This window comes from Callithrix jacchus, chromosome 7 (assembly GCF_049354715.1).
Source record: "Callithrix jacchus isolate 240 chromosome 7, calJac240_pri, whole genome shotgun sequence".
In the NCBI taxonomy this organism is placed as follows: domain Eukaryota; kingdom Metazoa; phylum Chordata; class Mammalia; order Primates; family Cebidae; genus Callithrix; species Callithrix jacchus.
In genome coordinates this window covers 74908794-74932348 of record NC_133508.1, presented here as the reverse complement: position 1 = coordinate 74932348, position 23555 = coordinate 74908794, and the positions used below count along the sequence as shown (strand labels likewise).

At 46.2% G+C, this 23555-nt stretch overlaps 1 long non-coding RNA gene across 1 annotated transcript; it reads left to right on the top strand.

Annotated features, from left to right (window-relative positions):
- Positions 1-21599: 21599 nt before the first annotated feature.
- On the top strand, positions 21600-23199 carry LOC144577150 (uncharacterized). The gene is made up of 2 exons (XR_013520460.1): positions 21600-21748; positions 22122-23199. It is a non-coding gene; the product is annotated as an uncharacterized LOC144577150 (long non-coding RNA).
- The last annotated feature ends 356 nt before the right edge of the window (positions 23200-23555 follow it).

The following is a 23555-nucleotide window of genomic DNA, read 5'->3' as shown; positions in this document are numbered from 1 at the left end:
CGTGGTACCACCAGGTCACATGATTGCCTGAACCTTTTGGGTAAGTAACCAGAAAACAAGATCAATGAGGGTCAAGGACTGAAGGGCTGACATGTTTCCTTGTGATGTGTTTGGGGTTCACAAACCCACTTTAGAATCTGATGAGAACTGTGGCCCCTCCCCCTAGAAAACTGCACATCTTGTCATGCTCAAATTATGCCTATGATTTCAGGTGAAGCTGCTTCTCTTCTGTGGTCTGTGGCTCTGAGGCTAAGGTCTCCTGCTCTGTGTGAAGGTAGCAGAAAGCTCATCCCCAGAGTCATGACTCTGCAATGTTGGGTGCTGATTTGAGGAGCAGCGACAGGAAAGTCTGTAGAAAGCCAACTCTTGGAACATGTACATGTCAGAGCTGCCTCTGACAAGAGTGGGGGCTGGTATGGTCTGGCTCTGTGCTCCTGCCCAAATCTCATGTCGCATTATAATTCCCAATGTTGGAGGTGGGGTCTGGTGGGAGGTGATTGGATCATGGGGGTGGTTTCTCATGATTCAATGCCATCCCCCTAGTGCTGTTCTTGTGATAGAGTTGTCAGGAGATCTAGTTGTTTAAAAGTGTATAACACCTCCTCCGCCCCATTCCTCCTGCTCCAGACATGTAAGAGGCACCTGCATCCCCTTTGCCTTCTGCCATGACTGGAAGTGTCTGAGGCCTCCCCAGAAAACAAGCAGAAGCTGCTATGCTTCCTGTACAGCCTATAGAACTGTGAACCAATTAGGCCTCTTTTCTTTACAAATTACCCAGTCTCAAGTGTTTCTTTATAGCAGTGTGAGAATGGGCTAATGTGGGGGCCTCACACTGAAGCCCAAGCCTGTAAATTTTCCCCACCAGATGATTAGTCTGTGGACACTCTAGGCAGGTGGAAGAACACGGATCAACATTTAAATTGGTAGACACTGAGTAAAGCAGACGATGCTTCATAATGTAAATGGGCCTCATCCAATGAGTTGAAGGCCTCAGTAGAATAAAATCTGACCTCCATGAGCAAGAAGAAATTCAGCCAGCGGATGGCCTTTGGACTTGAACTGCAACTCTTTCCTGGGTCTCCAGCCTGCCAGCCTCCCTTGCAGATTTTGAATTTATAATCCATAGTCACATGAGCCAGCTCCTTAAAATAACTATCTCTCTCTCTACACATAACTTTCTCTGTCTATACACACACACACACACACACACACACACACCCTGTTCTGTTTCTCTGGAGAATTCTAACACACCCATTGATAAGGATATTTTCATGACTTTGGAGATGGAATTCATAGATGGCACTTACAGAAAAGCTTTGGAAAAATTTTGAGACCCAAAAGCCCAGCAATAATTATTTCACAGGAGGGCTAGGAGCCCAGTGTAGGTGAACACTTTCCCCTGAATCAAGATTCCTGAAGAAATGACATGTCTTTCATGGACAGGAAGGGTCTGTAAAACAAGGCGAAGTCTCTCAAAAGGGCCTAACATGTGAAGGAGGAATTCTTGCTGTGTGCGTGCCCCTGTACCAGGGGCCAGGGGAGCTGAGGGGCAGGGGAGCCCAGGGTCCAGAACACTCAGCCTGATGAAGCCAGGGACCCCACCCTACACAGCAAACCTGACAGTCTCTCTCAGTTTCCAGTGATGATTTTTGAGAAACTGCTCAAAAACTGGAGCTGCAGGCAGCTGAAAGTCCATCACAGGTGTCTGATATACCTCATAACATTTCATTCATCATTTCAATGAAATTTTTATGTGCCCTCTATAAGGCAAGCATTAGAAATACAGAGGTGAACCAGAACAAATGAAAGTCTTTTTCTCTATGGATTTTATTTTCTAGTAGGGTGAAGGTGGAGGAGAAAGTACAGATGGTAAACATAACATAAAGTTTAAAAGGCATAATTAAGGCCCCACGAAGAAATGAAGAATTAGAGTTTAATTAATTCTCTCCTCCTGAGTCTGGAAAGGCTTGTGACTCCCTTGAAATCAAAAGGATATGGCAGAAAGGAAGCTGTATAACTTCTGAAGCTGGTCATAAAAGATGATGATGCTTCTGCCTGGTGTACTAAAACATTTGCCTTGGAGCTCTGAGCGCCATGAGAGTCAGCCAACTGTCCTGAGGTTGCCATGTTGTGAGGAAGCCCAAATTAGTTTTCTCCTAGAGAAGATGGAAGCCCACATTAGTCTTCTCTGGGAGAAGCTTTTCACATGGAAAGGCTTAGACTACATGCATAGAGAGAAGGGGATGACTGACCAGCCTCCAGCTCCTCCAGCCCTTCACTATTGCATCTCTAGATACCATGAATACAAGGGAGCCTAAGCCAGACCACCCTGCTGGGCCCTTCCCAAGTCCTTGACCCACAGAAACTGTAACAGATAATAAAATCATTGTTGTTTTAAGCCACAGAATTTTGAGTTTATTTGTTATGCAGCAGTAGACAATCAGAACAAAGTAACTGGAGATAAGGGGTTACCTTATATGAGGAGGCCAGGAAAGTCTGTCTTGAAAGATGACATCTGAGACCTCTACAACAAGAGAAGCTGCTGTGTGAAGGTCTGGGGGAAGAGCATTTCAGGAAGAGGGAGGTACAAAGGTCCTGGAGTGGCAATACCTTGGGAACTTCACAGAAGAGCAGTATGGCTGTGGCTTACCAAATGAGAGGGAGAGAGAATGGAGAAAGGGTGGGAGGAGTAAGGAGGCAGATCACAAAGAGCCTTTTAGGCCAGATGACCAGATGTCCCAGTTTGCCTTGGACAGTTCTGGTTGAAGTTCATTGTTCCAGCATAATTGTATGGGTCTCCAACTTGTAGACCATGATAAAGAGCATAGACATTTTATATTGTGCTTTTTCTTCATTCCCCCCAGTCTCCAGGCTGGTCCCTGTGCTCTCCATCTCACCCTCACACTCTCTACCCTGAATCTAAGAGACAGCTCTTTCCCTCCCATGCATTCCTCTCCCAGTCTTGCTTTTTCTCCCCTTCATTCTCATTCACGTTGGAAACAGCCAAGTCTGTTCCTTCCATGATCCCATGCCAACCATTGTTCCTTCAACGTTGTGGAAGATGTTGAGAGACTAGCTGGAGTGGTTATTCAGTATCCAACACCCTGGGTTCAAGTTCTGAATGCACTATGTCTGGCCTGTATGACCTTAGGTGGCTTGTTTTCCCATCTTAGGCCTTTAGATTCCTATCTATTGCGGGGAAATTTAACTGTCTACTTCATAGGGTCGTGGCAAAAAGAGTATATGACTATTTGCTAATCAAGAGTTGGTTTCAGGTCTGAGGAAGCTTGACAAGATGCTGTGGTTTGAAATGTCCCTTCCCAAACTCATTTTGAGATTTAATTGCCATTGTGAGGGTATTAAGAGTTGGGATCAGTAAGAGGTGATTAGACTTTGAGGGCTCCACCCTCATGAATGGATGAATTTCATTATCACGGGAATGGGATCTTGATAAAAGTGAGTTCGGCTTTCTCTTGTGCTCACTTGCTCTTGGCAACCCTTGCCCTTCTACCTTCCGCCATGGGATGACACAGCAAGAAGGCCCTCACCAGATGCCAGCATCTTAACCTTGGACCTTCCAGCCTCCAGAACTATAAGAAGTGAACTTCTTTTCTTTATTAATTACCTAGTGTGGGGTATTCTGTTGCAGCAACACAAAATGGACTGAAACAGAGGAGAGAAATTTTAAATCAAAGCAAAAAAAAAAAACGATGATTGGAGATAAGAAAGAAATGCCTGATGTTTTGCAGGGAGGAATAAAATCACTGGAGGATTCGCTCTGGAGATGTTTAACATGAAAAGAGCTGGCTGCCTCTAGGATGCATCTGTGCTCCTGATCTAGAGGCCAGGGTCTGAGGTGGGTGACCTCAAGATCACTTCTGTTATGAGTTAATGTATTCATTCAAACAGGCTTGGATTCAAGTCCCAGTTCTGTCACTTGCTGGCTATGTCAGCTTGAGCAAAGTGCTGCCTCAGTTTTCTCATCTGTAAAATACGGGAAATCATGGTACCTATTCTTGGGAGGTACTGAGAGATAAAAAAAGAAGTGCTGCACAGCCCTGGAAGCAGAGGCAATGGAGAGAAAGCTGTTGTAGGGGGCCTGGATAGAGATGATGGGCCTGGGGCTAGGGCAGGGCCAGTGGAGATGGACAGATGTGATGGACAGTGGAGATGGACAGATAAACCCCTGTGTGTCACACATGGAAGTGCTAAAATATTGTTAGCTTGCATTTTCTTGTTTACAATTTACCAGGCACTGGGTTAGACCCTGAGAATGGATATAAATATGAAAGTGTTTCCAGGGTAGCAGTAGGGAGAAGACAAGTATGGTATATAAGTCGCCATCGCACCAAATTAAATTCACAAAAAGCTAGAGGCAGAAGGCACTGAGAGATAGAAAGGGTTACACCAACCCCTGGTGCCTTCCCTTTTCCTGGTTTCAATTACTGTGAGGTCTTCTTGAGTTTTGTTTCTGTGAGACCTCTGCGTTCTTACAATAATCATTGTCCCTCCATATTTGAGCTGGCTTGAGTGAGTTTCTGCTCCTTTGTAACCAGTGATCCCTGAGGAATGTAAAAATGTTAGAAGGTTGTCAACATGTTAAGAGAGCCCCAAGGATGATTAAACTGATTATTTCTCATTGTTGCTTGGGGAGGTTTGGGAGCCAGGAGCTTAAAGTTTAGTTAGGACTTGCACCTTCATTGTTTTGGAGTGAGACTTCTGTGGAGTAAAGAGTAAGTGGTCCAAAGGATGAAAGCTGGAAAATCCATGGCATATTCAAAAGCCAGGAGGAGGTACAATCTGCCAGGAATTTGGGATGTCCGAAGGAGAGTAAGGAGCCACAGAGCTGGAGAGGGAAAGAGGAGCCAGGCTCCTTGGTCTCCAGGTGGCATATTGAGGAGCTAGGACTTCATTCATAGAAGATAGGGAGTCTCTCTGATGCTTTTAAGCACAGAGATGACTGAATTGGGAAGACAAATAGCCATTTGAGGATGGATGAGTGCTGCACAGCCCTGGAAGGAGAGGCAATGGAGAGAAGGCTGTAGTAGGGGGCCTGGATAGAGATGATGGGCCTGGGGCTAGGGCAGAGCCAGTGGAGATGGACAGTAGAAACTACTTGGGTTATCACCGAGACCAGGAGAATGGGGTGTGTCAATTGGCCAGCTTGGCCATGTGTCTATGCCTATGCCAAGGGATATCATGGCAGCCTCCCAGGATCACATAAAGTGAGGAAGGAACTGGTTCAAAGGAACCAGAAGGAAACAATGAAAGCATATGCTGGGTAAAACAAAAACCCAAAAACTATAACTTTAGCAGATATTTTGCTAGAACAACAAAAGTTAGGGCAGGCAAAGAGGTCAAGATGGAAGAGAAGGAAAAGCGGTAAAAGTTCAAAAACATAAGAGTGTTGTTAGCAGCATTCTTCTTAGTAATAAAAGCTGGAAACGACTAGAATGTCCAGCAGCAAGGGAAGGGTTAAATAAATTATAGATGGTCCATTCCATGGAGCTGTACAGTAGGCTTTAAAAGGAGATAGTAGATGTATGGCTTGAATGTGTTCCCCAAATTTCATATGTCATAAATTAAATCTCCAAATTTATATGTTGATTGAAGGTGGGGTTTGGGGGAGGTAATTAGGATTAGATAAGATCATCAGGGCAGGGTCTCATGATGAGACTGGTGCCTTCATAAGAACAGGAATAGAGACCTGAGCTGGCATGCACCCTCTTGCCCCTGTTGCCACGTGATGTCTTCTGCCATGTTGTGATGCAGCATGAGGCCCTCACCAAGGGCCAACAAGAAGCGGCTGCCTGATATTGGACTTCCCAGTCTCCAGGACTGTGAGCCAAAATAAACCTCTTTTCTTTATAAACTACCCAGTCTTGGCTGTAAGACAGTTAGATTTGAATGCATAGGCATGGAAATATATCTAGGAGATAGCAGGGTTTGGAAAAAGAGTGGTTAACTGAACAGTGTGCAAGGCATGATCCTATTTATGTTGATAAAAAGATGTAGCACTTTTTTTCTTAAAAATTTGAGGAAGGCTGACTCTTACAGGAACAGCAGTCACAGAAGAATAGTGCTTTGGAAGAGCTATTCTTAGGGGTTAGGGCTCCATGTCAATAGAATTCAGGAGGGCACAGCCCAAAGAAAGAAGAGGTGAGTGGGAGGAAGCAAGAAGAGATTGCTACCAGCTGCTGTGAGCGACGCTTTGGGGAGGAAGAGGGATGTCTAAAGCTGACTCTTAGAAAGCTGTGAAAAGCTCCTGCACTACCTTTTTAAAGAAACCAACAATAAAGATTTATAATATTCTCCAGGCTTCTGGAGTCTGACTTGGGTTATTTTGGATGACTGTTGAGCAGAGACCAGCAGCCTTAAAGGCTTCTTAGATATATTTGGGTCACATCCATGTATATTTATATAAGCATTTTTTAAAAGTCTGAAAGGATATACACCAAACTGTCAAGAGTGGTTAACTCTGAAGGATGAAATATCAAGGGACTTTTACTTTCTTTGTATTGTCTTAAATTGTTTTTTACCTAGTCATGCATTATTAGAATAAACAATACAAATACAAAGAAAGGAAAAGGAAAAAATCTACTGAAATTAGACAAAGTAACAGTAAATAAATACATGTTAGCTACAAGTATACTCAGTAAATAGTAATTAAGTGACAAATTAAATAAAGCTAATAACAAAGACTAAAATTATGAGAACGAAGGACAATGGAAGACTTCCCTCCCCCACTGCACCCTTTCCCACAGTGCCAACCACAGTCATTGCTGCTGGGGCTGAGGCTGGGGCTCTACTTCTAGGAGGAGCCTTAGAGTTAGAAGCCTCTAGCCCACAAGCTATGAGCTGCTCCAGAAAGTGCTGCTAGGAGAGGGGCCCCAGGGACAGACTTGGTGGGTATGGGGGGCAGATCCAGGGGCACTGGATCTTTGTGTCTGTGCCTTGGCTACACTCAGTTCTCTCTCCCGCCTTCTTGCCTTCCCCACCTCTCCTCCTCCTCCTCCTCCTCCTCCTCCTCCTCCTCCTTCTTCTTCTTCTCTCTCTCTCTCTCTCTCTCTCTCTCTCTGTTAATCTCAGTCAGGTTCAGCAAAAATTCTGGGAATCAACTCTACAAGACTTCGCTCTGTTCTCAGGGTGGGTTGTGGTGATGGGGTGGGGTTTCACAAGGAAACCGGGAGAGAAAAGTATAGGCAAATATCCTTTCCTGGAAGGCCAGCTGACACTTGAGCAAAGGTGGAGAATTCGGGCAAGTGAGCAGATGATATGGATTGGACCAAAGTGCAGGGGCCTGTCCTCTCCACATTCAAGATCTGGTGATCGGGTGAGGCAGAAGTGTAGGATGTGCAGGAAGAATGAGTGGGATCCAAGTCTCAAGGGTGAACAGCCCTGAGAAAGTCATGCAAAATAACTGACATCTTATTTTCTAGGCCTTGGGAAGTCAGACATGGATTTAAATTGAGGAGTGACAGAGTCAGGGGTGCATTATAGAAAGATCCCTGGAGCTGATATGGAGGGCAGTTGGAGAGGAGCAAGTGGAGGCAGACAGAGAGTAACAGCGCTGCAGAGAAATCCAGGTGCAACGTGATGAGTTCTCAAGCGATGCAGCAGTGGGGATGAGAAGATGCTGAGAGAAACATACATGACATTGAACAGGGTGGCTGTGGTCTGAGCAGATGGCAGGGAACTTCCTCTGTGAATCTCCCCAGCAGACTGTCTAGTTCTCCAAGGGAACAACTTCTTATTGTGTATCATTCATTCATCCTATTGCATAGCATTCATCCACTTGACAGACATTATTAATGCCTTCACTATGCTTATCCCAGGCCAGTCACCAAGAAAATATTTGAATGGGATATAATCTCTGTCATTTAGGAGCTTAGAGTCCAGTAGAGAAACAAATGTGATATATTGATTGTAAACATGGCCCCAATTATTCCTCAACCCATATATACACGCCTTTGCAAAGTGACTTTGGAATTCCTCTCATGTGAGGTGGATTCTATTTATCATGCCTTGAATCTGGGCTGGTCTTGTGATTTACCTTGGCTGACAAAATGTGGCAGTTCTAAGCCTCGCCTTTAGAGGCCTTGGGTACTGCTGCTTAGTCTCTTGAGACTTTGTCATACCAAGAAAGACCACATGGAGTAGAACCAAGTCTGCTCAGTTGTCCCAGCTGGGCCTGAAGCAACTGTGAGAAAGCACAGCCAAGATCAGCCCAGCCCAAATCAGCAGAACTTCCAGGTGACTCAGATTCATGAGCCACAATAAATAATTTTTATTTTATGCACCATGTCTTTGGTGGTTTGTTATGTAGCAATGGCTAACTGATACAGCATAAGATAAACTAATTTCTTTTAAAAGCATACTATAAAAGCTCATAACCCGGGTGTCACTAAGGCCTCATAAACATCCTCTATTCTCATCTAACACCGACTTTCAAGCAGGGATCAGCACTGGATCTTACTCTGGGGAGACTGTTCTCCATGGGTCTCTTGCATTTCTATACAGTTTGCAAGCAAAGGCACTGACTGCCTTTGGGACTATCTTTTAAAGGATGTTTGTGTAACAAATAGTCTTGGAAACCAGAGACAGTTTCCCTCCAGAGCAACAGGAAGTTTGGCTGGTTGTCTTACATAATAAAAATGTCTCTCTTCAGGGTAAATTTCAAGCAGGCTTACTTACTCATTACAAAAGACTTGGGTTCCTGAAGCTAGGGGTTCCTTCCCTGTAATGAAACGTGCAGCCTGTGCTACCGGTGTAAGATGGCTCTCTTTGTGTTACCCTGCGGGAATTGGAGCTTGGGGAACCGCACAAATGCTGACACTCTGGCTACTGCTATTGCTGAGAATCATAAAGCCCTTTCTTACTCAGGCGTCCCATGTCCCCTGCCAGCATCCATGACACCGCAGCAGGCTGACATCTTACCCTGCATGTAAGGTGAATCTCAGATCCTTGGCAGTTCTTAATACCCTTCTGGAAACAATTTAATCCAATTCTTCAAAGCGTTAGTGAGAAATAAGTTTCACTAAAGATGGCATGGAGAGACAAAACAGAGGTTTACATAGCACACCTTAACAAACATCCCCTCTGAAGTATTTATTTCCTCGGCAGAGCCCCTCACACTTCCACTGCAGCCATCAGCTGCCTCTTCTCCCCATAGGCCCTTCCCAAATCCATCCCCTATTTCAGCCTCCCTCCTATGCCGGCTGCAGTTCACAGGGATCTATACCACCACCATCCTCCCAGGCCTAACTACAGCTCTTTCTTTGCTCAAGGAGAGACTGTGGGCAGAGGCCTCCCCCAGTGTTTCCAGGCCAGCCTTCCCACACCCATCAGCCAGCACAGCAAACAAAGAAGACTGCATGGACTCCACCCATCTAAGAAGGGAGCTGGATGACAGATAACGATAAATAACTTTCTCCTTTCACCATTTTTCTTTTTATGTCACAAAGATTCTAACAAAGATGTAGGCAATCTTTGAAGGCACATAGAAGGGAGAAAATATTTCTGAATGAGAGATCTAGTAAGGCTTTGAAACAGATGCCACTGTTCCCTGAAGGGTGAATAGGTAGATTTTTCAGAGACAGAAGAGAACGAGAGCCTGCCAGGCAGATGTGGCACTTGATGAGAGACAGAGAGGACCCCTCCGAGGCTAGCAGTCTGGGGTTAGGGGTTGCAGTCCCAGAGGACCTGAAATACAGTGGAATTAGCAGCCAAATGACCCACTGAAACCATCATAAAATGTAGCCTGTCCCTAGGTGCTGGGCACATGTGTAAGGTTCTTTAAATTCACACATGAAATATCAAAGCACAAGGCTTGTAACCAAAGGAAACACCCACTAATCATAGTTTTCACCAGGAACACCCTAACTGACATTTTAATTAACAAGTTGTTCTCCCCCCACTCCGTTTTTAATATAAGGACTTCTTGTTGCTTTAAATCTAAAATTAATTAAGTGAGAGTTCTCCACTGGAGTAGAGTATATGGCTCATGCTAAACGGACGGGAGTGATAAGGTAAGATATACGGCTGGAAGTGTAGGGGGCACTGAAAACCTCTTTGCCTCTGCAGCTGAGGCAAACCAAACCAGCCGCAGCCCATTTTCTCACTGAGAACCTGGGGATCCTGGACTTTTTCTAAGAAATATTCCATTCGAACCTGCAGCCCAGCTCAAACTTAGGATTATGGAAGCTTAAAACGCTGTTACAAGGCCCTACGTGATCTGGACCCTTCCCCTCTTGGTACCCTTAATCTCACCTCACTCCACCTGGTCCGTGGGCCTTCTAGTTGCTTCTGAACATGACAAGCTTGTTCCCACCTCAAGGCATTTACACTTGCAGTCTCTCATGCTCGAGTCACCCTTCAGCACATTTGCAAGGCAGGTCTTTGGGTGAGAAGTCACCTCTTTCTCAATACCTTTTCTAACCACCCTGTCTAAAATACTAATCGATTCCTCTCCCCCACCATTACCCCGATTTCCTATCTTCATGACCCTTACCACTCACTAAAGCCATGTGCCATTTGTGTGCCACTTCTCTTCTCTGTCTCCCTCACTAGAATGGCAGCCCCAAGAAAACAGTGGCTGGAAACAGCCTATGTACTTGCTAATAAGTGGGAGCTAGGCTATGAGGACACAAAGGCCTAAGAATGATATAATGAACTTTGGGAAGTTGGTGGGGGAAGTGGGATTGGGTGAGGGATAAAAGACTACACATTGGGTACAGTGTATACTACTTGGGTGACAAGTGCACTGAAATCACCACCAAAGAACTCATCCAGGTAACCAAAGCCGACCTGTACCCCAAAACCTTGAAATTAAAAAACTGTGTAAAAATAAGTAAAAATGGATTTTTAAAAGTAGCATGAACGTCTGCAAGTCAGGACACTCTACCATGAAGTATGTATGTATTTATGTACTTACTTATAAAATAACTTCCACAAAGAAAGGAAAGGAAAGGAAGGAAGGAGGGAAGGAAGGAAAGAGAGAGAGAGAGAAGGGAGGGAAGGGAAAGGAAGAAAGGGGAGGGGAGAGAAAAAACTGGTGCCTTATTCACATATGCATCCCTGCACCTAGGACATAGTGGATGCTCAGTAACTGTTTGTGGAATAAATAGAAGGATGACGGTCCTTCTGCTCAGAATGCTCTCCCCCCACTTTGCCTAAGAAGAAGACTTATGCTTCTTCCGCCTTCAGCTTCAGCCACATTTCTGGATTTTCTAGATTGCACTAGGCCCTCTTTGATACCCTACTTTACAGCATTCATAGTAACTAAAATCAGTAATCATGAGAATGGGTTGCTTAACATCCGTCTAGAATGTAAGACCCAGGAGGGCAAGGAGTTGATAAAACACTCCATAATTAGTAGCTACTATTTTTTTTTATTTGTATCATAATCATGCTGTATTCTTCTGACCAAGGCAACCAGAGGGAAGATCCTCCAAGACACCCTCAGACATGACCACCCTCTCCTTAGGATAGGTGCAGGTGTCTGGGGATCACAGGGGCAGGGGCCTTGGCCTCATGTGACCCACATCCAGGTCTGCAGGACAAGGGTTCTTGGAACAAGCATCAGTGAAGCAAATGCATTGCTGGGGCCCCTTCTTGCTATTGAAATTTCTTCCTCCAGGCCATGAGTCAGCGTCATAGTATCTCTTCACTTTGAATATAATATATTTTCTTTATCTATTCCTCTCTTGATGGGCATTTAGGCTCTTTCTAATTTTTTGCTGTGAAAAATTATTCAGTAATTGTCCCTTCACTCTCCTGCATCCTTAGATCTTCCCCTTTCTGCTGGATTGTTCCCACCAGCAAACACATCATAACTGCCTCATCCTAAAAGTAATAATAATGATATGAAAACAACTTTTCACCCCTCTACTTCCTGTTTCAACTGTCACTCCATCTCTGCTTCCCTTGATAGAAAACTCCTTACTGGCCTGTAATCCCAGCACTTTAGGAGGGTGAGGTGAGTGGATCACCTGAGATCAGGAGTTCAAGACCAGCCTGGCCAACATGGTGAAACCTTGTCTCTACTAAAAATACAAAAAATTAGCTGAGTGTGGTGGCAGGTGCCTGTAGTCCCAACTACTCAGCAGGCTGAGGTAGGAGAATCACTTGAACCTGGGAGGCAGAGGTTGCAGTGAACCAAGATCACGCCACTGCACTCCAGCCTAAGTGCAAGAGTGACAAGAGCAAAACTCCACCTCAAAAAATAAAGAAAACTCAAAAATTGCTTTTACTCAACACCTACACATCGTCTCCCTCTACTCTCTCTCAAGCCCACTCCACAAATGCCTGGCCAGGCTTCTGGTGACCTCCACGTGGCCAAATCCAACAGGCAGCTCTCGAGCTTCATCCTGTGGAATCTTTGTTATGTGGCACGTGGGAGCATTGGTCTTTCCTGGAAGCTCTTCTCCCTTCCCTCTTTCTTGGTGCTCATTCTGAGAAAGGCTATTTCTTCTTAGCCTTCTTTTCTGATTTCTCTTTCTCTTCCTGTCCCCTAAACAATGGCAGGTCCCAGGACTCAGTCCTTAGACCTCTTCTCTTCACTGCCCTGTGCTCATTCCCAGGCAATTCATCTGCCCCACAGCTCTGAGCACCGTCTACACATGGTTGACTCTCACATTCCCAGCACCCATCCTGACCTCCCCACTCCACTCCAGCCTTACAAGGCCAGCTGCCTTCTTGACATCTTTGCTTGAATGTCTAGTAGGCTTTATTAGATTTAACACACGCACACACTGAATCAAGTTATGCATACGGTATTCTCCCACCTTCATAAATGGTAGCCTAGTCTTCCAGGTGCTCAAGCCCAAAACCCTGGAGCCAACCTGCCCTCTTGTCTTTTTTTCAAACTCTCTACTCAGTACTTCAGTAAATCCAGTCAGTGGTATCTTCCACCCAACCCAGCACTGTTCATGGATACACCTCCCCCACCATCACTTTGTCCAAGCCCCCATCACCCCACACCTGAAGCATTGTAAGGGTCCCCCACTTTCTCCCAGCCTTCCCCTACCCCAGTCTGTTTTCAGCACAGCCACAGCTGCTGGAGTGATCTTTGTAAAGCACTAGGAGATTGAGTTCTCACTCTATTCAATGACTTCCTATCTCAATCAGAGTAAAAGCAAAAATCCCTACAGTGGCTGGCAGGGCAGTGTATGAGCTGGGCCCTGGCCACCCATCCAATGTCATCTCTTCCCCTTTCCCCCAACCCCAGCTCTCCCTGCTCTGGCCACAGTGGCTCGCTTGCTGTTCCTCAAACTCACCAAGCCCCCTTCCAACTCAGGGCCTTTGGAGGAGGTCTTGGTCCTTCAGTCCAAAATACTCCCCTCCCCTCCTACAGTCATATCTTCATGCTTCACTCTGTCAGAATAATATCTCCTTATCAGAGAGGCGTTCCCTAACTACCTGTCTTACTGAATTCAAGCTGCTATCACCAAAATGCCATAGATTGAGTGGCTTAAACAGCAAACATTTATTTCCCATGGTTCTGGATGCTGAAAGTCCAAGATCAGGGTGCCAATATGTAGATTTCTTATTGAGAGTCCTCTTCCTGGTTTCCTGACATGGCAGGAAGAGAAAGGGCTTGGGACTCTCTGTCTCCTTACAAGGACATCAATCCCATCTTGGGGGCTCCATACCCATGACCTCATCCAAACCTAATTATCTCCCAAAGGCTCTACTCCTAAAGACCATCACATTGAGGATTAAGGCTTCATGTGAATTTGGGGGACACGGTCAGCCCATAGCACTGCCCTACACAGCATAGTCATTGTAGGCTCCTTTTCCTTCATCTCACTTAACTTTCCTCCACAGCACTTAACCACCGTCTGACATGCTCTTTCTTTAACCTGTTTATTCATTGATTGATTACTACCTGGCTCTGCCCACATAGCTTGCAAGATATGTGATAGGAGGGGTAATGTGCATCTTGTTTGCTGTTCTATCCCTACTGTGTTAAACATGCAGCAGGTACATAATCAACATGTGTTAAATGAACATCTGTATGTGCATCTTTGCCCTACATGTGGGTTTCTCTAGATCAGACACAAGGAATAGAACTGTTCCTTGACAGGGCATATTCATTTTCCATTTCCCTAGATATGGCTGAATTGCTGTCCAAAGTGGCTGGGACATGGCCTTCTCATTTTCCCAGATTGTTTCCAACACTTTGAGTTTTAGCCAAACTGATGGGTGTGAAAGTGGTGTTTATGGCTTTAATTTGTATATCCCTGATTATTCGTGAGATTGAGCATGTTGTCTTTGTTTCCTATGACTTGCCTTTCCTCTTCTGTGCTCATTTTCTGATTGGGTTGGTCTCGGGCCTCAGTGCCCTCATGGCAACTGCTCAGGTGATCTCCAAGTTTCGTTCCAGCTCCCGTGCTCTTTGATGCCATTCATCTGACAGGTACTTACTGAGCAGCAGTCAGAGCAAGCATGCTTCAAGTCACAGAGGGTATGGCTGTGAACAAGAGAGACACTGGCATGCTCTCGTGAAGCTTGTATTCTAGGAAGGAAGGCAAGTTAGAAAATTGCCAAGATCTCAAACAAGAAAACTGTATAAATTCAGACCACGCTCAATGCCATGAAGAAGAGTGAGATGGGATGGGAGAGGTTGTTGCAAAAGAGTCTCTGAGGAGGTGGTATTTGGGCTGGCACCTGAGTGATGAGATGGCGCCAGCAATGGAAAGATGCAGGGAAAACATTCCAAGCAGGAGGAATAGCATGCAGAGAGGCCTCACAATCCCGCGAGGAAAGAAGTTTGTGGAGGCAGTAATGAAGGAGCTAGACATACAAATATCTGAAAAACAACATTGCAGTCTAGGGGAACAGAGGGTACTGAAGCCATCAGGATGGAGAAGCCAATAAGACTTGTTAGAAGGACCAAAAGAAGAGCACTGACGCTGGAGCAGAGGGAAGAGAAGAGGGGCATGTGTGGGGTGCGGGAGGTAGGCAGGGCCAGAGCTGAGAGCCTTGCATAGCATTGCAAGGGCTCTGGACTTTGTCTTAAAAACAATGGGATGATAGTGAAGTCTTCTATGCAGGAGAATCATGTGCTCAGATTTGCTCCTTTTTTTTTTTTTTTTTTTTTTTTTTTGAGACGGAGTTTCGCTCTTGTTACCCAGGCTGGAGTGCAATGGCGCGATCTCAGCTCACCGCAACCTCTGCCTCCTGGGTTCAAGCAATTCTCCTGCCTCAGCCTCCCGAGTAGCTGGGACTACAGGCATGCGCCACCATGCCCAGCTAATGTTTTTGTGTTTTTAGTAGAGAGTAGAGATGGGGTTTCACCATGTTGACCAGGATGGTCTCGATCTCTCGACCTCGTGATCCACCTGCCTTGGCCTCCCAAAGTGCTGGGATTACAGGCATGAGCCACCGCGCCTGGCCCTCAGATTTGCTTCTTTAAGAGAAGCTTCAAGAAGCATGAACTGGGGGAAACAAAAGCTGTTTTAGGGAGTCACATTAAGAGCTAGAATGGACAATTGTCATCTCTATGACTGCTCAACCTCTGAAAGCCCTTCTAAGATTTGGGATCCACCATTCTGGTAGTCCCGTGGGGAGGCAGTGCCTGTTCTGCACGTCAGAAGCTAAAACCATAGGGACAGGGACTTGCTCTCCTTAACCCCTACAGCTGAAGCAGGAGATGAACCCTGACAGTCAGCTAGCTGTGCCTGCCTGGGGTTTAGATCTGAAGCTAGTGACACATGGTGACCCAGGACATTCAGAAGTCATTGTGGAGGTGGCCGCAAACGGTGGCATTCACTGTGGCCATCAAAGAATGTGCTTCTCTGTTCTAATTTGGGTGATGGGCTGAGAGGACATGGGGGTGTTGGGGAAAGCACAGGCCCCATCCAAAGGGCTCCAGGGACCTGAGCCAGGCAGGTAATAAGCCCAGTGAGGCCAGATTTCCAGATTCCCCAAAAGAAGCTGGGATGCCAAATTCTTATGTAAAATCTCTCAGTTTTTATGCTGATTACAAATTCAAATTTTAAAAACCCTGCAGGTTGGAGCAGAGAGGTCAGACATAGCTTACCAAGGACCAGTTTATAACTTCTCTCCTAATGCTTTATCCTTTTGTGATAAGGAAGTCCTTCCTCACATCTAACAAGGTCAAAAGAAGAGCATTTTAGCAGAGGGCTAGGAAAGAGTCAGCTGGAGATGGAAGTTTCTTAGCTAAAAGGAAGCAGCTGAGCTCCCACTGCTCCCGAAAGCACAGAAGTCAGAGGGCAGAGGCTGAGCTGCATGCAGACAATAGGAAGTTGTAGCACTCTTAGATTAAGGTAGCTGCATCTGGGGGGAGATGGCCAAAGGGGGAGAAGTAGAGCAAATACCCAGGGAGACTGCCCCATCTGTCAGGGATTGTGCCCATCTCAAAAGCATTAAGGTTACTCTGGAGAGAAACAGGCAACATCAGGCAGGGAGGAAATGGCCTAACAGACCTGGGCTCTGCCCACCGATATAACAAATCACCCTGGACCTGGGCCTCAGGTTCCCCCTCAGCACCATGAAGGGGTGGAGGTAGTTTTAGGGAGACTAAAACTGGGGCAGAAGAGTGTGTCTGACTCTTCAGTCCTTCACTGCTGGGATCCCCCGGCCCCAACAGCCAACAGGATGAGCAGCTTTTCGGGAGATGTTCCCCGGGGCAGCTAGAGAAGAAAGCAGAGACCTCCCCCTCCGGCACCATGCACTGAGCAATCATTTCTGGAATAACTTCAGATTCAAGCAGCTTTTGTAAACTGCCCCGTTTAAATTAAAACAAATCAATATGCTTTCTAAAATTTAGTCTCAGCTAAACAGCTGTGACAGTTCATAGCAACCTGAACTTGAAATGAACCCACCCTACGTATAAATAAAGCCTTTGATGTCTTCATTAGTTTCTCACATGCCATTTTTTCACAGTCTATCAGGCTAAGTGCTTTGCAACTTATATATATTTTTGCAGGAGGAGTATTTAACCTTCTGATTAGTCACCGCAAGCAGCACAATGACAGAAACCCTGATTTTGCACACAATGAATTTATTGATAGATTTAGCCCATTAGCTGTATTTACCTGTCAGTTCTATGGACACTAATGAGTTGTTTTTCAAGGACTAATGAGAACTGTAATGGCTAATGGATGTTTACAGCTTCACCGTGCAGCACCATGTGATGCCGTGAGCACCCGCTCCCGTCCCTCCGAGTCTTTAATTGGCACCATCAGAGGACTCTTTAATTACATTTGAGCAGACAATAAAGATTCCAGCCAAATCAATGGGAGGAAGGCAGTGAGCTAGATTCTGCAGGAGGCTGGTCACTCTGATGGGCACTAGCCTAATGCTTCAGCCAGCACTGTGACTTCCCCCGTGACACCCTTTGGTGGGAGGAAGTGCATAAGAATGTCCTGGCAAGACATGTGTTTAAAGATCTGCCTCCCATGTCAACCCCTGGGCTTGTAGAGCAGGGCTGGGGGTCATTGGCCTGCCATGGGGGAGGGAAGGGTAAGACAGTCCACAAAGTGGTGACCCTCCAGGCATTGGAAAATAGAGCACCCTGGGATGCTTGGATTTAGCTAAACTTTTTACACATCAAGGACATGTTTTCCTCTGTGTTTTATCCAAAGACAGGGCTCCGGCTAAGGTCGATATTAACAAGACAATCTTAGCATTAGCAAGGGACAATTGGCTTATGATAAATTTACAAGGAAAAATCCAATGTTTGCAATACATTTTCACTCATTCAGGTGTTTATCCATTTATTTGGCATTTACCAAGTGCCCACTGAAGATAAAATGTACCAAAAAAAAAAAAAGGTACAAATAAGGGAACATCTTACCAAGTAGAGAAATAAAAGGAAAGAGCATCTAAATTTACAGGATGCTTTTAGAGAAGTGTGAATATGTTACTTTCGATTGCATAAAACCCATTGCAAAGATCATATTTCTACACCAAGGTACCATACTTGCTGGGCCTGCTGTTATACATTTCTAATCAGAACCAATATGCCAGATGGCTTAAGAAAACCTGCTTTTTTAGCAGATGAAGCTACTGTTGACCAGTTCTTCACAGAAGGAGCAGGGATCAGCTTGCTGATCAATCCGATTTTCCCTCTGAGGAGGCTGGTGAGTGGGGAGGAGTCTGAGGATTGTTTTGTAGCAGGAGCAGGTTATTGGGATATTAGGGAAATAGAGAAAAGTGAATATGTGACGGTGGCAGTGGAAGGGGGTTGCTCCTGAGCGAGGACATTTGTTGTTGACCCAATAGGATCACACAAGGATCACTGGGCATAAGGTGCAGGGGTGCAGCCATTTAAAGACCGACTTATCTGTGAGTGCATCTACCACTGAATATCCTCATCTACCAGCCTTGACCTCTGGAAAGTGCCCTCGCCAGTCCTGGGGGGGATCTGACCTTTCTTGGTGCTTCCTATGGGCCATGAGCACATTCAATCTGGTGATGAGGATGCTGCTACAGAAATTAGAAGAGCAGTTTCCATAGAGAAGTGGGGGCGGAAGCCAGATTGCACAAGGATTAAGGAAGGAGTGGGTGGTGAGGAAGTGGCAGCAGTGACAAGTTGAATGATGGAGAGAGATAGAGCAGTCACTCAAGGGGGTCAGGAGGACCTGAACACATTTATAAGATTCTAGGAAAATGTCAACTGAAAGGGAAAGATTGGAAATGCAAGAAAAGGAGGTGACTGATAGAGTAAGGTATCGGAGGTATCAGGAGTTGGGTGAGAACCGAGTAACAGAAAGAGGAGGAGGGACTGGCCTCAGAACAGGAGAGGGACTCTACCTCCAATGGTGAAGGGGAGCAATGAAGATTCCCAGCAATTATGATGTGGAAAAGAAGGAAACTAGGAGCATCAGTCTCTCCTTATTTTGTTCTCTGAGAAGACCAGGAGACTACATTCATCTCAGCCTAGCGCCTGGAGGAGAGTGGAGAAGGTCATAACAGGGCTCTCCACCAGGGGCACTCAGAATGAAAGGATCAGCAAGGGCTCCAACTTGGGCATCCCAATAACCGTCTTCTGGAGACTCAATCAGCAAGGCTTCAAAGAAGCAGGAGAATGGTTCTCCCAGAGTTCAGGATTTGCAGAGCATAGGCAGTCAGGGCCGTAAAGGATGCTTGGAGGCTGTGAGTCCTTGACCATGGGGTCAAGGTTGAGAATCTAGAGGAAGAGGATGGATGAAGAGAATCAAGAGAAGTAGGGGGGTGAGAGCCTGGTAAAGATGGAGACAGGGTTTAAGAGGGACAAAACAGAGGATATGGGAAAGGCAATGGAATTTGGGGGTCACTGGGATTCCAGGACCCACCTCAGGCTGGCTGAGCAGCTAACAACAGGGCCCTTCTGCAGAGCTGGGGTCTTCTCATTCCTGGAGACCATCCTAATGGGGGAAGGGAGGCCATAAGCATCTATTTCCTTCCAAGCAGCAGACAGCGAGTAGACTTAGTTGTGCAGCCCTCTGAGGCCCAACATCTGGTGTTCTTGGGGTGACTTCTTGGCTTCTTTGTGCCCCCAAGTCACAGCTTTCCTCCAAGGCATGGCAGGGCTTCCACCTTGGTTTCCATGGCCAACACCCTGTGTCCTTGTTAGCACACAAGCCTTCCCACCTCCCCGTCTGTAAGGATAGACTCACTCTGATCCTTTCTTTGCCCAGATCTTGGGGGTCCTTTCCCCAGGGAGATAAGGTCCCGTATTGGATCCTCTCAGGCAGAAACCAGAAAGACCCAATACTGTTGACCAATTCTCCAGAATTCTAGCTCCCCAGAGAGGAACTTTCAGACAATGATGCCTTCAGCCGCATCAAATGGAGTTTACAAACCTCGTTGATCCCGAAAAGTCCCTGTAGGGATGCGGAAGCCACAAAGAACCATGATGAGAACGTTAGGGAGGAGCCTGAGCCAGGGGTTGTGGTCACTGAGGAAAGGGGAGAATGCTGGCACAAAGAGAGGTGGCTTGAAATGGCTCAGCCCCCAAGCAGCACAGCATTTACACAATAGTTATTGCATAAGTGCCTCCTGGGAGCCAAGCTCTGTGCTTGGCTGTGGGGATTCCTGGATACGAGACATGGCTCTGAAGAAAAGACATAAACAATATGATATGGACACTGAGGGTGCTGTGGGAGGAGAGGGCAGGCCACTGACCCAACCAATGAGGCACGGGAAGGCTTTTAGAGGAGTTTTCTGAGTTGTCTAAGTGGGAGAAGAATCTCCAAGAGAGAAGACAAGAAGGTATTCACTGATTTACCCAACCAATATTTACTCACTGGCTCTCTCTGTATTCTAGAGGCTGGAGATACGACAGTGAATAAAAGAGTCCAAAATCTTGGGCTATATGGAGCTTATGTTTCAGGGTAAGGGTAACCATGCTGTATTCAGGGTTATGTGAGAGTTCAGCATGATTAGATCTAACAAGAGACAAGAGTGAGAAGATGTGTGGGGTGAAATTGCATGAGCCTTGCATTCCACAGTAAGACTTTGGTCTCCAGGAATGAGAAGACCCCAGCTCTGCAGAAGGGCCCTGTTGTTAGCTTCTCAGCCAGCGTGAGGTTGGTCCTGGAATCCCAGTGACCCCCAAATTTGATTGCCTTTCCCATATCCCATCTGGAAGCAGCTGCAGGGTCACTGAAGAATTTCACACAACTGACATCTGCATTTCAGCTGGGCAGTGGGAGAAAAGCTTAAAGGTAGAAAAGACCTGAAGTTGAGCCCAGTTAAGAGACTGCTGGAATATTCTGGATGAGAAGCCAGGGACGGCAGTAGGAATGGAGAGACGTAGATACATTTGAGGGGTTTTAAAGAGACAGAGTCAATAGAACTGGATGAACTACCAGACAAGAAAAACAAAAGGAACCTGGGAGAGCATCTAGATTCTTATGTGAGTGCCTGGTGGGATGCTGTGCTGAGCAGATCACAGCAGGAAGGAGAGAATGAAGGGGAGAGTGATCACTTTTCAGACCTACTGAGCTTGAGCCGCTGAGTGTCGCCATACTGGGATGGGTGTGCTAACTTCAGGTCTGAGGTCAGGAGAGAAACTTGGCCTGGGGAGTCATCAGAGCCCATGAGAGGAGGGAGGGATGTGAGTACTTAGGGAAGGTGTTTGTGGTGGGAAGAGAAGAGGTCTGGGCACAGAGCCTTGAGGATCACCAACAATGAAGGGGTAGGAAGGGCCGACGTAGAGGGGTCAGAAGAGGAGTTAGAGAGATAAGAGGAAACCCAAGACACTGCACATGAGGTTGGAGAGGGTTTCCAAAAAAAGGAGAGTGGTCAGGTGTCAGATAGGCTCAGACAAGTCCTGGAAAGGCTGAAAATAATCATTAGATTCAGATGAAGTGACATGGAGGCCTTAATGAGATTGGTTTCCGTGGGAGTGAAAATTGGAATGTGGTGGGGAGAAAAGTGAGAGGGAGATAAGGAAGTGGAGACAGTGCCCACCCTTCCAAGAATCTGGCTTTGAAAAGGAGAGAAAAAAGGCAATGAGGATAAATAATCATTGAGTTGAGGGAGGCGGATTTTATTTTTAGATGAAAAACGTTCTGTTTGTTCATAATCCAATCCGAGAAGAACTAGCCAGGAGAGAGGAAGAGGAGGAGTGAGGCTGGAGCTCTGAGACAGAGTGGAGGTGACTGTCAGAGCAGGACCGACAGGATCCTGGGGACTGGATGCAGAGTACATGTTTGGGGTCTGCTTGGATGGAAAAACAGGAAGGCTGGCTCTGCCTCCCAGACAGGACAAAAGAAGACAGGCCTGAGATTGGGTATGGAGAGGTTTATGATTGGGAAGCTCGAGGGGAAGGGAGATGGGAAAGGAGGTCTTCAGCCACGCTATGATGAGCATGGGTAACCAGTGACCAGACTCTGGACATGGCAGAACCTCTAGTAGCCACATCTGCTGCACTGGGCATCGTGGCTTTAGCAGTGGTGGCAGCCATGGTGGTGCCTCGGGAGGGAGTCAGACCAGAGACAGGCGGTGATGGCCTCTATACAGCAGGAGGGAATGTCAAGTGCTGAGGAGGAGGAAGGCAGGTGGGAGAGACAATTAAGGCGGGTGGGGTGCAGTGCATGTTTCTGGCTTCCCAGACTTCCACTTCTTACAGCTTCTCCTACCTTCTCTCCCCTCTGGTTTTGAAGCCTACTGAAGCCCCAATACAGTACCACAGAATTTCACCAACTGGCAGAGAGCTCCACGCTGCTCCAACCATGGAAAAGAACACGGACCAAGAGGTTGGCATAGAAACCAAAGATGCCTCCTCCATAAGGAAGCAGCCTGTCTGCATCAGCGCTCCCAGGCTATCGTTGGCCTGCCTGACAACAGAGAATTTTTACTGGGAGGATGAGTGGTGGGAAGAAAAGAAAGGAAATAAACATTTATTTCATGCTTGCTGCAAGCAACACCATGTCAGGTGCTTTACAAGTATTCACTTGTTTAATTCAAGCCAATCGTGTGAGGTGGTATTATACCTGCTGTAGAGGTGAGAAACCCAAGCCTCTAGGTTGCTCAGGATGATGCAGAAAAGCAGCAGCATCAAGGCGGGCTTTAAATCCAGGTCTTTCCTCCCTCCAAAGTAGACATTCCTCCATACACACATGGCGTTCTGGACATTCTGCCCCTGCCACCACCGTTAGACCTGCAAGGACCTACACAGCAGCTGCAGCCACACCCCAGTCCTGCATCTCGGTCACTGGAGGAATGCCTCCTGCCGGCCATAGCCTGGAGGGGAACAGAGTGGCAATCACACTCTGCTCAAGGTGAAAATTCAATTCAAATTTACAAAAAATAATACTGGACTTAGAGTCATAAAACATAGGTGAGTTTAGTTTGTAGCTCTAAGACCCACCAGCTGGGTGATGCTGGAGATGCCACTTCACTTTCGAAGCCTCAGTTTCCTCCTTATGAAACAAGAATCCATACCTCACAGCACTGCTGAAAGGGTCAAGTACATACACTGATGGGCATCCCAGTAAACATGTAACAACAACCAGTTCTCAAAAAAACAAAAATGAAGCCTACATGTGTTGTCTTTGCTGATTTCCTTGGTGGAAATACTCCCACCTTGGCTGACGTCACTCAGGTGACATTCCTGCACACGGGGCTGGGAAGACAGGGGTTACCACACTACTATATGGTATTTCCTCCCTACAAGTAAAACAGACGCAGCCTCCAGAGTACTATCTCTAGAGTAGAAATAACAATAAAATAATTAGAAAATGATGTGGCTTTTACTGTTTATTACCTTTGTTTTAGACATAAATTATATAAGTTTCTATAATTTAAATTTTAATAATGGCTGTGTTTAATGACTGGTTCACAAAATTCCTGAAACATAACAAGCAGCTCTCAGGAGTCAGCTCTAACACACCACTGATCATCGTGGCTATCCTAGAGTTGAGTTAGGGGTAAAGTGGGATTTAAACTCAGGTCTGGCTGACTCCAGAGTGCGTTCTGCCATCAACCTCCGACCTGCATTGTTAGGTAGGGATCTGGCTGCCTAGAATTGCTGGTTGGCCCCAGGGCACCATTAGAAAGAACAGAGGGAGATGCTCATCTGTAGGCACTGCATGGAA